The sequence below is a fragment of the Malaclemys terrapin genome, chromosome 6 (genome assembly GCF_027887155.1).
Source record: "Malaclemys terrapin pileata isolate rMalTer1 chromosome 6, rMalTer1.hap1, whole genome shotgun sequence".
NCBI classification, from domain to species: Eukaryota; Metazoa; Chordata; order Testudines; family Emydidae; genus Malaclemys; species Malaclemys terrapin.
Genome location: NC_071510.1, coordinates 67,908,377 through 67,927,111, shown reverse-complemented (window position 1 = coordinate 67,927,111; position 18,735 = coordinate 67,908,377). Strand labels below are relative to the sequence as shown.

The window sequence follows — 18,735 nt, the reverse complement described above, 5'->3', positions numbered from 1 at the left end:
TAATTTTACTGACAATGTAACTGTCAACCAGCAAAGGAGCATTTGTGAATGTGCTTGACATCTTAATCCTACAGATTATGGCCCATTTAAAAAATATACTAACAAATTCCGCTACAATAGCCAAGGAATATACACCAATTTATTCCTAATTAGAGAAGAAAATATGAAGGACATGCAGGCATGTCAGGATTTTAGCGATCAGGGATATGAAGAAAGTAAATATGGGTATAGACACACACTATTATTCCCCATAAAAAAACTGATCACATCTTCATGCTCAGAGTGTAATCAATAGAATCGGAGCATTCTACTTTTGCCACTTTTCTATAGCAAGAATACAAAGATAGTACAGCAATGAATTCATCTGTCACTTGTTGATGCAATTCTCTTCTTCCCAAATTCAGCCATCCAGAAGGAACTAGCCAAAGGACAAAGTACAGCTGTTTTCAGGAATAATTAATTGCACTTTTGCTATTTTGAAAATCTTTTGAAATTAATATGTTTGGGGAGAAGGAGGTTGGAACTCCACCTTTTCTCCAGTGTGGGAACAGTTCTGATTATCATTGCATGTCTAAAGGGGAAATCCCTAGAAGATGGGAAAAGTCCCCAGAATCTGCCCTTCTGGGCCTGGTATCAGGGTAAAACGGTGTAAAAACTGGGTTTAACTCACTGTTATCTTACCTCACCCCAGATGTTCAGCTGGCCAAGTCTCAGGGCTGCTTTAAATTGGGCCAGCTGGTCAGGGCCTCTGAGTGGTCATTAGTGCAGCCAGGGATTCCCAGTCAGAATGCCTTTTCTTCAGTCACTACTGTCCAGGGCCTGGAAGGAAGGTGGAAGAAAAGAACACTATGTCATGTCTATACCACATTGGAATCCCCCCATGCTAGAGAATTCTTGGCTAGCTAAATAGACCAGTAGACTGCCACAATGTAACCACCGCACAAGTTTGGATCTGTCCCATACCTTTAAATTATTAATAACTATGTACTTCACAGATACAAAATCATCTTCCACACTCCTCAGAATCAAAACGTACTCAAATTTTCATTCCCAGTTTGAATACTACCCATGATCACCTTCAGACTATTTCCCAAAACAAAATTAAATCTAACTCTTTTTCATTCAGCAGCAATCATCAACGTGCCTAATACCTGTCACACTGCCAGATATTCTACTACTAACTACATACAAGATGCACAGAATGTAAAAGATTATATGGACTAATCTTTTCACAAGCAGCCAGACAGATAAAAAGGTGAATATGCAAATTAAAGCTCTCAGAAGCATGTATAATATCAGTTGCCAAGAGTGAAAGCTCTCCTGAAGTTCCATACCGTAGACATTACCTAGATTTGCAGTACTGTTTTTAAAGTTACATTATAAAGAGATTAGTGATTACATATAGCAGTGAGAAATCATTCTAGAAATAAATGTAAATAATGAAAGCATGATCTCATTTTTCCTTATTCAGGTAAAACTTCCAATGACATTATTAAGGAAAGAAAATACTTACTGATTTAAGGACTAGGGAATCAGGCACCACTAAAGAAGTGATTATACATTTGTGCATGACTCTTAGCTGTTGCAGTGCTTCATGCAAGCCTACACCGTAGTCTTGGGAGTTAAGAAAAGGAACATTTTTTTTGTCATCTTTTTTTATTTTAAAATGGGTCCCTGATCACTATTAAAAAAAAGTGGAGAGCAAGGGTGAAGAATATGGTTAATAGAACACTCAGCTAATCAAGGGATCTAAATTGACTGGCCATTCTTAGGTATTGTATAATTGGATAACATGATTATTATACACTATAGAGAACAATCCTTTACTGACCCCCTGAGGGACACATTAGATGATTTAATTGGTCTTTTCCATTTCTAATTTCTCTGATTCTATATAACTCTACAGACTACCAAACCTAATGAAATTTGTTTAAAATCAACAGAAGGATTAGAATTTGATCTACAGTCTTTCAACACACACACACTATTAAATTATTGTTTTTATCTTACACACTTAAAAGTACATACTACAGTTTCCTCTCCAACATCTAGACTAAGACCAAATCTATCCAGTTGAGTAGTTCAGGAAACCAACACACTGCAGGTCTCCTTGTTTTGTTCTATAAAAGAGAAATCTCAGCAGAGTTTGTCAGATTCTATTCCTCATGTGTATGCAGATTTTACCTTGAGCATGCTACGTTTAATTTAAGGGCTGAAGAAATAGAGTATGATTTACAAATTAAAACTAATAACATCTTAAAATGATCAAATGACCCAGTACCATCAAGCAACAGTTAACCTAGTGATTTGTGGTCAGTCTCTTATGCTGCCAAGTGCAAGAGGGGGCCTATTTTGAGGGCACATCAATATTCCTGTTCTCCAGACAGTGCAGTCATATTGCACATTTTGGGTAGCACTAAAGTGGAAGCCAAATGTATGTGTATGTGTGATTAGAATGTAAAGAGGAAAATAAATGAATAAGAGAAGGAAACCTGAGGACAAACTTTCATGATAGTGTAAAGAACAGCAATGTGTGAAATAATGTAAGGCAAAACTGAAGTTTTTCAACTTTCCATTATGAACTCAAAATGAATCAATTTTCTCAGAAAAAGTCAATAAAGTCTGTTAATATTTTTATTAACATTCCCATGTTCTAGTGAAAATAGGTTAGATTTTGAGCATAAATATAAGAAACAAATCTCTCTCACACATTAAGCTATGCAAAAATCCATATTCTTGCATTATTTCTAATGCAAAATTAGCCAGTTTGGTGAAATTTTAAATCAAGATAAATTTAAGGGTATGTGAAATTCAATGGAATGAAGAAGATGTTTTTGCAAAACTCCCCAGAATAAAAAAGGGAACATCACACAGCTTTGAGAATGAGTCCTTACATGGATACCCACACAAAACCCACAAGAAAGGAGAAAAAAATATATCTTCCTTCCTTTTTATCTGCAGATTTGTATGCACTGCCTGCCTCTGCCTAAAACACATTAAACTGATTAGCTGTGTTTATTGACATAATAGTTGCAGGCCAGAACACATGTTGAGAAACATTATATAACTTCTTAATAGGAATTATTACTTGCAAGATGTTACAAGTGCTTACAAAGGAAAAGCTTTCATGACTTGTTTTTCCATTACTTTAGCAGTATGGCAAATCTCACATTTATAAAATGATATCTGTTTGCCCAGAAACTGTTAGAACATTTTAACTCTACTAATAGCACCTGCTTTTTGTGTGTGTGTGTGTGTGTGTGTGTGTGTGTGTGTGTGTGTGTGTGTGTGTGTAAATTACAGACCAAATAAAAATATAGCCATCTAAAGTAAACCACATGCTATTTCAAATTAAGCCATCAGCTTAACCCTAAGAAAAGGCAGGTGTCTGGACTTAGCTTTGATTTATTTAAAAAATAAATAAATAAACTCAGAGAGGTGAGAAGTAGTTATCCTCCAAAGAAGCTTTACATTATCCATTTTTGATATAAGCTATTACCATTATGGATTTTAACAATTTATCATTTACAATGTAAGTCCACCAAATACTTTTCTCATAGTATACCAATGGGTAGGTGGCCTAGAGATGGCTAAAATAGCTTTATGCCACATGGAGACTTCCCATACAATAGGGGAACCATAGAATCATAGAAGATTAGGGTTGAAAGACCTCAGTAGGTCATCTAGTTCAACCCGCTACCCAAAGCAGGACCAACACCAATTAAATCATCCCAGCCAGGGCTTTGTCAAGCCGGGCCTTAAAAACCTTTAAAGTTTGAGATTCCACCACCTCCCAAGGTAACCCATTCCAGTGTTTCACCACCCTCCTAGTGAGATAGTGTTTCCTAATATCCAACCTAGACTCCCCCACTGCAACTTGAGACCATTGCTCCTTATTCTGTCATCTGCTACCACTGAGAACAGCCTAGCTCTATCCTCTTTGGAACCCCCCTTCAGGTAGTTGAAGGCTGCTATCAAACCCCCTTACCCACCCTTCTCTTCTGCAGACTAAACAAGCCCAGCTCCCTCAGCTTCTCCTCATAAATCATGTGCCCCAGACCCCTAATCATTTTCATTGCGCTCCGCTGGCCTCTCTCTAATTTGTCCACATCCTTTCTGTAGTGGGGGGCCCAAAACTGGACACACCAGAGCCGAATAGAGGGGAATAATCACTTCCCTTGATCTGCTTGCAATGCTCCTACTAATCCCTAGCTACCTGCCAGTATCAGGCTCTAAACTACAGTATTAAAGGTAGAACTGGTTGAAAAAATTTAATCTGAACAATTTTCTGACAAAAAATATCCCTTTTCACAAAAGTAAAATTTTCTGTGAGAAAATTTCAGATTTGCCCCCAAAAATTGTTTTTCCACCAGGAAATTGAAATCGCAGCTCCACAGCTGCCCACCTGGAAGACACTTGTCAATGTCACTTTCTGTCATTGAAATTGACAAATGCTTTCCCAGAGGGCTGCCAAGACTGAGCACTTTGATCTTCTGCCTCCCATGCAACCCTCCCAATTCTGTGGAAGGAGAGGGAGAGTGCGTGGCCATTCAGCCTTCCTGCCAGCCTCCCAGTTTTGGAGACAGAGAGTGGGAGGGAGAAGGTGCTTCCAGGCAGGCAGCTGGGAAGTGGAAAAATTCAGTTTTGATTCTGCTGAAATGATTTTTTTCTTGAGATCTCTTCCCATGGAAAAACAATGTGTTTTGGCATTTCATCCCAGTTGGGGGCAAAAAAAAAAAAATCAAAAATGTAGAATTTTTCATGGGAAGAGATTTTTGTCTTCCAGCCTGCTCTAATTATAGGGTCTGAGACACAGAGTTAAATACGGATTTTGGTTAAACAAGGAGTGAAGGCTTGAATCCACAATTTAGGAATGCTTATGTGTATGCCTTAGTTTATGGTAATTTAGATATTGTGTTCTCTCTGTCTACAGTGGTCCACGGTAGAAGACGCATCCTGTTAAGTAGTAGCAGTTCCTCATTTTTACTGAAAATGTTTCCAATCCAGATCACTCAGTTGTGAAATCACAAAGAGATAAAAGTCAATAAAGTCTTTCCCACTATCACTTCCAACTATCAGATGCTGCATTTTCAGAACAATATGACTGTGGGACAGATGCTGATCTCATCGACAATGTTGTAAACAGATCAGAATCTGTCTGTGCCTCTCCCATGGACAGCAGTAGACACCATAGGAAAGGAACAAGGCTAAAAGCTCCTAAGAGGTCATGGTAGTAGACTGAGGATCTAGCAATTGAAGTGACTCATGTGAGTAGAGTTGCCCCAGAAAAGCATTTGTTGTGTGCCTATTAACTATTAAACTTACATTGCAATAAACTTCATCTCTAATGTTTCCAGTCATTTCAATCATGTCATACCAAAGATGAGTTGAGCCCAAACTGTTTAAAAAATTACAGCAGGGGTCAGCTATTCGGGAAAGCACACCACACTTTCCATGTCAGCAGGGCCTTCTTGTACTAACTCATTTTATTGGGGTGGGGGTCAGGAGAAGGGAGGTTCTATTACATTTCCATTTTAAAGTCATATTTTCAAAGGTTCATGACAGATGTACCCTGACATACTGGACTTGACTTTTAAAAAGGCACATCTGCAAAAGCCTGACTAATATGTGCATGCTATTGCCTCAATTACATGGGCAAACAGCTCTGTATCTAAGTGGACAATGCCCAATTTGTGTATGATATCATGGGAAATGCACCACTGGCACCGGAACCAGGGGGCGGGAATGGCCATGCCATGCCTCCCACACACTCATACACTTTTGAAGAAAAGAAACAGAAGCACAGAATTCATGCTTCCTGCCCCCCCTCCCCCGCAGAATAATAGATTCTGTTGGGGGGGGGACTGCAATTACATCTTTCACCCAGGAGGGGCTGCTATAGCATCAGAAGAGAGCGCAGCTGGCTCACCATGATGGCAGCCAGCTGCGGAGCAGAAGGGGCACTTTGGCTTTGCTCCTCCCCCCGACTTCTACAAAGATTCTGGTGACCTTTAACTGTGCACACACTTCAGAGCACACAACTTTCAAAATTCAGGCTCTCTATAGGCCCGAGACAAAGAACCAAAATCTCTCATTGACTCAGATAGCTTTGGATCAGACCCTATGCCTCCCTCCAAGCATAATTTTAAATTTAAATTGGCTCGGTCATTCTAAAATCATTAAAGTGGAAAATAAAGTTCATTTAGCCATACACAGATTTACCTAAATCACCAAGGCATATTAGGCAGGAGGTTTAAAACATAGAAAAGGAAGTGGTTCTTCAAATGATGTACAATTAACCTGTGTAAGTCATTGCCCTGGGATGTTGTGTATAACTAGGTTCAAAAAAGAATTAGATAAGTTCATGGAGGATAGGTCCATCAATGGCTATTAGCTAAAAGGGTCAGGGTTGCAACCCCATGTTCTGAGTGTCCCTAAACCTTTCACTGCCCAAACCTGGGATTGGACAACAGGGAATGGATCACCCAATAGTTACCTGTTGCGTTCATTCCCTCTGAAGCCTCTGGCACCGGCCACTGTTGGAAGGCTAGATGGACCATTTGTCTGATCCAGTACAACCATTCTTATATTATTGTACCATGTTGATTAATTATATTGGCCATGGTCTGGAAACCTGCAGTGAGTAAATCCTGCTCTAGTGTTAAAAATATGGGGCCACACCCAGAGTTGTTTAATTCAATATAACTCCACAGATTTAAAATGAGATATGTTGATTTACAACAGCTGAGGATCTGGCTACTAGTTCTTGCATGGAATGCTGAAGCAAAATGGGATTTTTGAGTATTTATTTGTATGTCTTTACTCAGAATGTTCTAATTAGAACTATTTCATAGGCATGCCAGTGTCTGAACTCTGGACACAAATCCTACTGTGTATTTTATTAGCTTGTGAAACTTTCTCATTTCTGAATTACTTTCCCAAATCTTTATTCCATTTAAAACTTTCTTCTTTTAAAATGTAACCTCCTTTTGATCTTGAACATATGGGATAGCAACAAATATCTCAGAGGATTAATTCTTTCCTTGTGTAGAGCTTTAGCTGTTTATCATTTGAAATGATTAGTATAAATGAGATAGGAAAGAAGAGAAAGTAAATTTAAGCAAAATTATTTTGACCAAAGAAAGTTGCAAGAACATGCAATTTCTTTTGTGTTTTATTTTATGAGTGGTATATAAAAAGATGAAGATTATAGAAAAATGCCTGTTTGACTATTCCTTATATAAAAATGTAAAATGTCACCATTTGAGAGATCAGTGGTTAACATGGTGAGATGGAAATTAAATGTACAACAGTGCATGTCAACTGTGGAGAGCATTGCATGGCAAATAGGAATGAACTTCATTCAAATTTACCCCAGAACATTCTGAGAGTCCTTGATGCAAAATAGTCTGCAAGAATCAACAAGAGAGATTATATAGAAAACTTGCCTAGCCAAGATAAATTCCTAGAGTAATCCATCTTGCATAAACTTAATCTAAAAAAGATGGAAGTGATGGGAAGGGAAAACCATTAGGGACTGAAAGGATTAAGTGTGCTTTTTGTCTCAATGGTTCCCAGTCATGGAGTCTCATTAGAGCCATCATTGCTGCTGATGGTGGTGTCCTTTTACATACTGTACAACTGAAAACATTTTGAAGCTCCATTTAGTGAATGGAGCCACCCAGCTTTTAAACTGAGCAAATAACCACTACATGCTCTTCACTAGCTCCTGATTAGCTTCTGGCACAATTCAATGTGTTGGTTATCATTTAGGAAGCCCTGAATTGCTGGGAACCTGGCTACCTCATTGACTCCTCTATGTCACTTCGTGGCAATTACAGAGTTGGAATGTTCTTGATCTGTTATTCTAAAGGCAAAACTTCCAGGGGCAGGTGTCAGGGCATTGTACTGGGGAGGGCTCATGAAGCAGAAATCCATTTATTTTTCTGTTAAAATAGAGTCCAAATTTGTCAGCCTTTAAGATCTAATGTAAGCTGCATCTGTTTAATAGGACTTTGATATTAGAGTCCGTGCTTAAAGTGCAGTTATAATAAGTGAACAGGATAAATATAGTGATGGGACTTTCTTGTCTGTATCTTAAGTTGTCTGGGATTCTTGAAATACATCCAAATTCATTAATGGTGGATGAGATACAAATATCTAAATAAACTTATAGATGATTTCATATTATCATGGTTTTGCAGCATCTGACCCATCTCTATGTTTCCCATTTCTAGATGTGTCTCTGAGTGACAAGGAAACCCCCACTATTTGTTCCATGAAGTAGTAGTGTCACCTGTAGTGCATAGACAACATTGCACACAAAAAACAGACGAGTAGATGAGATACGGAAACAGAATAAGCAAACCATCTAACTGAGAACAGAAGAGTAGAATGCTTCAGCACAGGCCAGAAGATTTAAAGGATACACCACAGTTTATTCTCATTGTTTAATAAAAATAGAAAAAGAGAAAAATAATTTAATGTAGTTACACAAGACTGCCTAGGCTTTTATTTTGTATCCTTACCATTTCTCCACTCTACTACAGTATCATCTACTTTGTGCAGGCTTAAACCACGGAACCTGTCAATGATACACATTGATTCTCAAATTTTGGATGGCTCCCATTTTTCCACGTAGTTGATGTTTTGAAGAGAATACAAATTCACACAGCAACCAGATACAACTTACAGATACTGTTTACTGGATCCAGTGAATTTTCTCTCCCCGGCTAACTGAAGAAGGGAGGAAACTATTAGCTTTCTTGGTCAATTTCACCTTCTGTCACCTACCTTACAAAGATGCAAGTAACTAGTAAGTAGCGATTTTCAGGTATGGATTGTGAACACTTTTGTCCTTTTTCTAAAAACCCATTTAAATTTAGTTTCAAAGACTATCTTTAGTTGCCATCAGAAGGATTTAAGGATGTGCACCAACTGAGTGAATCTGCAAATAATTTAGTGGACTGCCTATGAAGTATCTATGCTTCTAGTGGTTACCTGGAAAGGAACATGGTATGATAATTAGTTCATACTATGATGTCATGTTCAGACATCCATGTAAATGACAGTTTAATCTGCTGAAAAGTTTTGGCATTCCCAAAAGGCACGTGAATTTCACTGCAGATATCAGGTAGCATGTTTTCAGCATATTTCTGGATGCCAAAATGTCATCCCTTTATTTTTTTTAGATATTTTGTATGGTGCTTCCTGTCCATCACAAATAACCCATGAATAAAAACCCTCCATCACTTCAGCACCTCAGAATATAAGGCATATATCCAACTTAATATGAGTAACGATCACTTATGCATCCTGTAATTCCCAACGCAAGAAGGAAGAGATACTGATAAATTACATATTAGGAGTTAGTTCATTTTCCTGATCCATATGAAACATCTCTTCACGGTTATTCAACTCTTATAATATGCACAGAACTTATATTAGAAACTGCAGGGGGTGTTCCATAAAGGTAGGAAGAATAGAGTAGCCATGAAGATATCAGCCATTTGGGATGAAGAGGAGAATTTAGCCACAAATCTTTCAAGGCTTGTAAAGTATCTGCTCTCGTCACTGGAATAAACCAGCCAAAACTGCCCTGCAATACTTGGGACTCCAGCTCATAATAGACAAACTTCATGCTATAGTAGGCTAAAGAAAAATTCATGTCAACAAGTTAACTACTAAGTTAACCACAACTTACTGAATCCAGTGCTTCAGCAAAGAGTTCAGACTGATATCACAATCCCCTTGTTCCATGACGCAATTAATTAAATCAAAGGACAGATTGATATTTACATATAGGCCTACATTCGGGTTCCTAGGCAGTCCTTTCTACGGATATGCACAGAAAAGGGAGCTCACACACTACACTAGTCTAAGAGGGTGCAACATGCTCCTCTATTCATGCCCAACCAGTTCTGCCAATGAAGAAAGGGTGGAATACATACCTCACCTCCTTGGCCATTTTCTTTTGAAGATGGCTCCTGGAGAACTAGTCCCTGTGTCCCAGAAAGCATAAGGAGTTTGATAGTTCCTGCCCTTTTTGCTTTGCAGCAGAGGGGCAAAAGGAGAAGACTCCTTGAAAGCCTATTTTCCCCTAAGCATCACTAAAAGGACAATGGACAATATAGTGCTGTGTAATTAGGGTTCCTAGATACTACAGCATAAGATATATTAAAATGCAAAGATATTAAACTAATGTATATGTATGAAACAGATTAGGAAACGACAGTGGGGAGGGGAGCTCCCTTTTAAAGACTCAATCCTCAGATCTATCAACATTTCTAAAAGAAGAAAGGTATCAGCTCTGCATTCATTCAGCTCATTTGTTTTCTGGCCTTTATAGGCTCTGCCATGTTTCAATTTTTCTTCTGTACATCCTTAACTTTCTAATCTTACTGCCAGTGCCAGCAGTGCTTTGTAGAAACAACAGGAGTTTCTATAGGTCAGTGCTGGTGAAGTAATTTGCAGTTACTGCTGCATTTAACAGGTGCTAATAAATTACATTTACACAGAAAAAGGCTGGCTAGGCAATAGCTCATTCTGCACCACTCGGTTTCTGTGGCTTAAACAGCGTGAAGTGCTGCATATTTTGTGTATTAATAGGCAGACCCACGTAGAAAGATATTTGAATGAACAAAGTACGTAATTAAGTGTAATTATTATTGCCATTATTAACAATCATTTTTTTTCTAAATGTACTAACATACATGTGCTGACATTACACCACACAGTGGGTTGACAGATGTTAGTATGTTTTCATGCTTCTCCATAATGAATATGATGTTATTGTGATGCTACCACAGCCCTCATCCTACAAGCTGATGCATGTGGGCAGGGTCCTGCACTCACAGAGCTCCCCATTGAAGTTAATGGGGCAACATTTGAGGTAAGTGGCCTGCTTATATAGAGCAGCTTGCAAGGTCAGTGCCTTAGCATGGGATAGTCTCAGCCAATCAGAGTGCAGAGATGCTTTAGAGTTACAGATGTATTACTGCCCAATTTGTTTCTAGGAAAGCTGTTCCCATCACTGATTGGTGTGGATGTTTGATTTGCATAATCACTGTATGTTACGTTCACCCCCAGTCAGTACTCTGCAATAAAATGTAACACCTCTCTGAGAATCTCCAATAGCTATTCCAAGTTTTGCCAGATGGTAAGAATGCAATACAGACAATACATGAAACTGGATAACCACCACTGTTGTTTCCATTTTGAAGACTGGGAAACTGAAGCATCGTGAGATGACTGGCTAGATATTTTAAAGTTAATTCCTTTTTTTTCATCCCAAAACATGTAGACACAAAAACTTGTGGGTGCAATTTCCTTCCTGATATTTTTGCACCTGCAAACAATTATTGGCACAGGTCAAAAAACCAGTCTATAGCACAATTAAGAGTAGAACCTATATCCCAACTCCCTCTTTCATACTATAAATAACAGTTCTTGTTACTAAACTATGGAAACAAAACTGTACAACGTTCCAAGTGATATTGTAACAAGAACACAGAATGCAGTTCTTTTACCTCTCTAATTTTACACATTCCCAACCCCTCTGACCATATTTTTTGGATAATAGCTTTGGGGTTTATGACACTGTGTCACACCATATATGGTTTGCAATTTACTAGTTCCTGTATGTTTTGCTTCTACTCTGTGCTTTACAGGTAGTTGTTACCCAGCTTATGTCTGTACTATTTGTTCCCTTTCCCTAGTTGTATGACTTTATATGTCTCAGCATGAACCTCATCTTTGTGCATGCAGCCCAATCTCCTAATATCTCCCAGGTAATTTACAGTTTGATTCTGTCCTCTAGTATGCCTGCTGCCCCTCTGATTTGCTGCCAGAAAATTTGATCTAATTTAACTACATACTCTCTAAATTGTTACTTAAAATATTACATTAACATGTGTAATCCTTTTGTCAGGTGCCAGGCCAGCAACAAGGGCCAGCTTCAATCTGTCAAGGGTCCTTTTCTAAAATAAATTAAACTATGACTTGAGCCCTGACAGAGCACCATACTTCTACTTCAGGCTTTGGGAAATTAACTATAACTTCTGTGGTTTCCTCTGCAAGCAGTTTCCCTCTGCTCGCAAGTACTCAACTCCTCTGGGGACACGGAACACAAGTATCTTTTTATTTGGGGGAAAAGAGTCAAAAGATCCACGAAAACCCTATATATATTTGCATCTAAGAAACTGAGCAACACAAATCAATGCATCAGGAGTTTGGTTAACTCCCCAGTTCTAAATAATAAAAGTCCAACTTATGGAGATCCAGAACTCTGTCTCACCACAAACCCCACCCAACTAAAACCCCACTCACAAGTCAGGTTGGTCACTGGTAGCCAAGGGCATCTGGGGGCGGCTTTCCTCTTCTGGTTTGGTAGACTCCAAAGAGAATTGCTCCACTCGGTCCTGCTCCAATGTGCAGCTACCAGGTCCAGTTCTGTGATTTCAGCTCTGCTTCTATCAGATGGGCCAGGCAACTGTGACGTAAATTCAGCATTGACACAGCCACTAATCCTTTGGGCCTTCCTGTAAAGTCAGCTCTGTTCTGACACTGTTCAGTTGGGGCTTGCTGTGGAGTCATCAGTCTTCTGCCACCCGTCTGGCCCATTCTCAGTGTAGAGTCTTATCTGTTTCTGCCGCCACTGATCTGCATGGTCTACTCCTACAGATTCCTCCACACAGAGCACAGAATGTCCAGGTGGGCAATCCAACACAAAACAGAACCCTCTGACATAGTCACTACTCCCTAGAATAGGAAAGAGCCCTTCCCTTCTTCTTGCTTGAGGCCAACCTTCATTACCCAACCAAAGTCCTTCACCTGTAAAGTCAGGGTGACCCCTAATCCAGATCATCTCCTATATAATTCCCATGCCCTTTCATGGGTAATGATAATAATGTATCACATTAACACATCAAAACAAATTCCAACTAAACTAACAAAACTTAGGTGGAATGACAGATAAACAGTGTTATAATTCATGTAAATGAAGCTGACCAGAGCTTGCTTTTCTTCTTCTCCCCATTAGAGGAGAGACAAGATGGATGAGGTAATATATTTTATTGGACCAACTTCTGCTGATGAGAGAGATAAGCTTTTGTGCCACACACTGCTCTTCTTTAGGTCCAGGAAAGGTATTCCCAGACTCAAAGAAAATGCAAGATGGAACAGATTGTTTAACATAAGTAGTTAGCACATATTGTAAGAGACCATTCAAGATAGAGTTAGAACATAATGTGCTAACTCCTTATGCTAAACAATCTGCTCTCTTTGCATTTTGCTGTGACCAGGTAAGTACCTTTTCCAGACCCGAGGAAGAGTTCTGTATGGCTCAAAAGCTTCTTTCTCTCACCAGCAGAAGTTGGTCCAATAAAAGGTATTACTTCACCCACCTTGTCTCTCTAATATCCTGAGAGGAATACAGCTACAACTATACTGCAAAACCCAATAGAGGAAGCAGGCAGCTCCATGCCTCTATGTCTTCTAGCCCTGGGACCTGTACATGTATGAACCCACACATGCAGGGACTCATTTTTTCCTGGTGTACCCCCCATGAAGTCAATGGAAGGATAAATGTGGCCTAGTATATGCTGTATCAGGAAGTAGTAAGATTTTTACAGAGAACACCTTTTATTCCTGTGATATATAAATAGCCTATAACAGGTTGGCAGATTTTATGATCCTCCGTAGAGATCCATGGTCTACTTCACTGAATATCCTGTTATCAGCTGTTTTCATTCTACATGAAAAGAGCAATGTAAATTACTGCTGAGAGTTACTTGTACAAAGAGTCAGTTATCACCCAGCAAGATTTAAAAAGAATTGGAAACTCTTACAGGAGCAGTAGGGAAATTGGGGTCTGAAAAAAAAATCCTAAAGGATAAAACACTTGGAACAACTGTGGAGAGAAAGTTGAAATTGAAGTTATTATTTAAGTTACCAACAAAGCCAAAGTGCAGGATGGTCATAAGTCTGGACAATATGGGTGAAATCCTAACCCCACTGAAATCAATGGAAATTCTGTATTGACTTCACTTGAGCCAGGATTTCACCCTATATGTTGTGTTCATACCCTGTTCAAAGTAAGATGAAGACTGCACCAGCTCACACAGAGCTTAAATCTGATTTAAAAGATGTGCACTAGAAATGAATACACAAAGGTAGTAATGGATATTATGCAGTCAGAGAAGAAATGCAGTTCTTTCCCCTATTAGTACTAAACACTTTTTTTAGGGTAAAAGGAACCAAAAGGGATGTTTAATTGTAAAGAGAAAGGAGGAAAATTGAAACTGTTACTGATGTCCATTATTCTCATCTTGAACATGTATCAGGGAAGAAAGCAAGGCATTAATTGAAACACAAGGATTCTATGTATATTTGAAAAGGGAAGGAATATAGAAAAACAGGCTTGTGCTTTGTGGTAATGATAGTTACATAGACTCTCTGGTTAGTTGTCTCCCAATCCTGAAAACATACACAAATTATTCAAATAAATGACCAGAGTTGCCATTTAAACACAGATTTGTTAAAGATAATAGTCCCAATAACCTCTCCCATTTATAATTATTCCAGAAAACAACCTTGTTTTTCAATAACAGAGTAACAGAATGATATTGCACTCTCTCTGGATGAGAGAAAAGAGAATTGCACTAAGTGACAGCTGGACTGTTGCTCTACATTGAGATTCACAAAGGGAAAGGGAAGACAAGTCCAGTTTATTAAAGAAAACCAAATTACATCCTACAACTGACCAGATGGACAACAAAGCAAATCTTGATTGGCCAATGAAAATCCTATCAGTAGGCTTTGCAAAAAGGCCTGTCATTCAGAATATACTTGAAGCATTCATTATGCTAATTTGTATAAATGGATGAAGGGATACATCCCTAATGCATTTCTTTTTGCAGACAGGTGTGACAATGGGAAACCTGATCAGGCGAGTGGTGTGGTTTTAGAGGACAATTTTCTGAAGAGAGAGAAAAGCATTAAGATGGGCAAGAGGGTAATTTGAGAGGTAATTTGATTTTGTGAACTCCATATGACTTTTGAGACTCCACATGAAATTCTGATGAGTGGCCACAGCTAGGCAGGGAAATAGGGAAGTCAGACTTGGAGCCTCCTACATGTTTTTGTCCCTTTGTCCTTTCTTCTTGCAAACTCAAGATGCATTCAATCAGGGAGGGGGGAAATGTAACTTAATACCCAAAATAATGTTCCACTGCTGTCTTTGTGTTAACATTTGTCAGCCTTAATATGTCAACCCCTTATATGCAGCAGGCACGAGAGAGTTCTATGGTTAGAATCAATTTCCCCATTTCTTTCTGAAACATGATTTTATTCTCATGAAGTTATAGAATGTTTCATTTGGGGAAGAGATGCATGGAATAAAGCTGAAGATTACAACCTACATGTAGAAAAAAAGGAAAAAGAAGCAAGACTGAAAAATATAATGCCAGGAATGAGAGCGATGTAACTATGCGGCTCAGTACGTTCAATGTCTGGACAGAGAAAAGACGGAATATACACTGGAGAAGGAAAGGAATTAGTTCTTTGAAGTCAAAAACAAAAAATGCCTCTTTAGTACAATTAAGGTATAAGTGACAAAGACATTCTCCCTGATTAAGCCATTCTCCCTGATTAAGATGACAGCAATGTTCAGGTATGTTTGTTAACACCTAAAGTCTCTGTAGTTATATCTTGTTAACTATAATAAATAAATAAATAAAAGTGCTCATCTAAAATACAATGCTGACAAGACAATAGAACAATAACTTATAAATCAATGAATCCATGAAAACTACCAGGGGGTAGCCGTGTTAGTCTGTATCTACAAAAACAACAAGGAGTCTGGTGGCACCTTAAAGACTAACAGATTCATTTGGGCATAAGCTTTCGTGAGTAAAAACCTCACTTCTTCGGATGCATCCAAAGAAGTGAGGGTTTTACTCACGAAAGCTTATGCCCAAATAAATCTGTTAGTCTTTAAGGTGCCACCAGACTCCTTGTTGTTTTCATGAAAACTACATTACTCTTCAACGTTTGCCATTTTAAAAGAAGAAAGAATCATTTAAATGTGTTACATGGACTTTAAATGTCGCACATACAGTACAACATCTGTTCACTAAGAGCTGTATCCAGCAAAGCACTTAAACACAAGTTTAATTTTACACACATAAATAGTCCTATAGACCCCATGGAACTACTCACATGCTTAAAGCTAAACACATACCTAAGTGATTTCCTGTATTGTGGCATTGAACAATACCTGCAGTGCATCAGTATATACAATGTTTTTTACTTGTTTTTTAAGTTTTCTTGCCATTTCAACATTTAACACCACTGCCCAAAAACTGAGCCCCAAAAATGGAGGGCTCTATTGCAGAGCCCTGCAACTTCATTATAAGGAACAGTGATTTGGCTCTCAAACACATCTCTCTCTCCACAGGTCCCACAGCCTTGCAGCTTTCCCCCTACTGACCTGAAAACCCCAACTCCACCTTCAGTGATTCTAGCAGTCCTCAGAGCCAACTAATAGGTTCAGAGCCAGTTTCTCATTGCAATTATGCACATTCTGGAAAGACCATAGCAAGGGTTTAAAAAGAAATGGTAAATCCCCTTTCAAATGTATATACATTTTGTCACTACTATTTTTATACACTACTTGGTGAGGTTATTTTCTGTACCCAGGGCTAATCATTGCTCCATAAAACAATAATGCCTTCCTAAATGATCATCTGTTTAAAGAATGTCCTTGTTAGGGGAATTGCCGTTCTCTATCAATAGGACTATACACTTAAGAGGTTACTGCTTTATCGTTAGGCAGAATATCTAGAGGCTCTACCCTTTAATTTAATGTATAAATTGATTCTACTCTGTCTTTCCACACAACTAATGAGCATATTTGGTTCTTTCTCAGTAAAAGCTAATGATTAAATTAAGAAGGTTAACAAGGTTTAAATAAAGATAAGAGGGACATTTCTTTTATGGCAGACTAGAATGCAGCAGTGGTGCTGCCCGTATTTTCAGAAAACTTTGGAAGCAGCCTGTTCACAGTTTTTGATACCAACAGTATCAAACCAATCCAGGTAAGTATTACTGCCAATAAATGTATTGTGAAATAGCACTCAAGTGTGTACTACTCAACATGCAGGTCCAGATTGTGGACTTTGGGCACAAGCCTTTATTGTACAATTTTCCCTCAAGAAAAACAACCCCACCCTGATTCTCCTGATGCACAGGAGAATTGTTTCCCCAGTGCAACCTCTCTGCTCTACGGGCCAATGTGAGGGAGAACAGGGCTATGGCCCTTTGTTGCCTCCCTACTTCTTATGGAACAGGATGCACCCTCGGGGCCACACAGAGAGAGCAGTCCCTACATTAACTCAGCTCAGAGACAGACCTTTACATGGTGCATATAAGTTGGGGGAAGTCTCCTTCCATGCTTCTTTCCCCCCTTGTTTCCCCCCAACCATACAACCTTTTGCCATCAGGCTCTCAGTATTGCACTTAGCATTGGCAAATACAAGAGGTCCTTTATATGCCACTAGAAAAAACTGCATTTGAGTGACGTGTCCATCTGGTTGGCATATGAAGAAAAAGGATGGAAAGTTTAGATGATGTCACTATGGGAAAAGTAAGCAAACTAAAAGAAAGCAACTGTAAGAGTCTTTTTTTTATCTTTTTCAGCGAATGAAAAAGTGAGTACTAAACACTAATACATGGTCCATACTAACACCCATTGAACACTGTAATTACCCCCATAGTTCAGCATTTTGTATATACAATGGAGTACACTTTGATTCAAAACCTCTTAATTAAAACAAAAATACAATACAACTTTCATTAACAAAAAGCGACCATAAAAGAGAGGGATATGTGCATGCATTATAAAAGAGACAAGGAAGAATTTCCTTTCTTTTGTTTTGGGAAGAAAATCATTGTGGTGAGCTCTGTTTTCATGATTCTCAATACAAACCATTTATAAACCCAAAAATTACATTTTTATTGTAAATGGTGTGGAGAGAAAGAAAGAAAGAAAGAAAGAAAGAAAGAAAAAGAAAGTTGTCTTTAAACTGGATTTTGTTCCCCTTTGTTTCAGAAATAAATCATTACTGTATCCTTTGTCTTAGACACATCAGGAAGAGTTTATTGAATATTTAAAGGCTTAAATTGTACATTTCTTTAACAAAAATCATTAATTACACAGTAAAACTGAAGAAAAATATCAGGGGGTAGCCGTGTTAGTCTGTATCTACAAAAACAACAAGGAGTCTGGTGGCACCTTAAAGACTAACAGATTTATTTGGGCATAAGCTTTCATGGGTAAAAACTTCACTTCTTCAGATGCATAGCTATGCATGTTGTTTTTGAAGAAAAACATGCGTGCAAAAATAGCATTAACCAACATTACAACTTTGAAGTCAATTTAAACAAGAATGAACTTCATTTCTTGTGGATTGTGTATGATGAAAATAATCTAAATCAAACTAACTATGAACATTAAGTTAATATTTTTTCCTTCATAATTCACAGTATCTGTGCTAACTTTAGGTGGAGTGGAAAAGAAGCATTGAGAGAAACTGAGCCCAAAGTAATGATTTTACTGAAATGAAAGTTTCTTGAGGTGCTCCGTATCACTGAATTCACAATCTACCTCTATAAATATAATCAACCACTACTCAACCAATAGAATACCAAGGAGTTCTTAATAGAGAATGGAAGACA

The 18,735-nt window shown here is 38.4% G+C and overlaps 1 long non-coding RNA gene across 1 annotated transcript in view; it reads right to left on the bottom strand.

Moving 5' to 3' along the window:
- Positions 1 to 684: 684 nt before the first annotated feature.
- Positions 685 to 18,735, bottom strand: part of LOC128838906 (uncharacterized) — a 144,682-nt gene continuing 126,631 nt past the window's right edge. The window contains exon 5 of the long non-coding RNA XR_008445320.1: positions 685 to 819. This is a non-coding gene — a long non-coding RNA (uncharacterized LOC128838906). The remainder of the gene's footprint in view (positions 820 to 18,735) is intronic.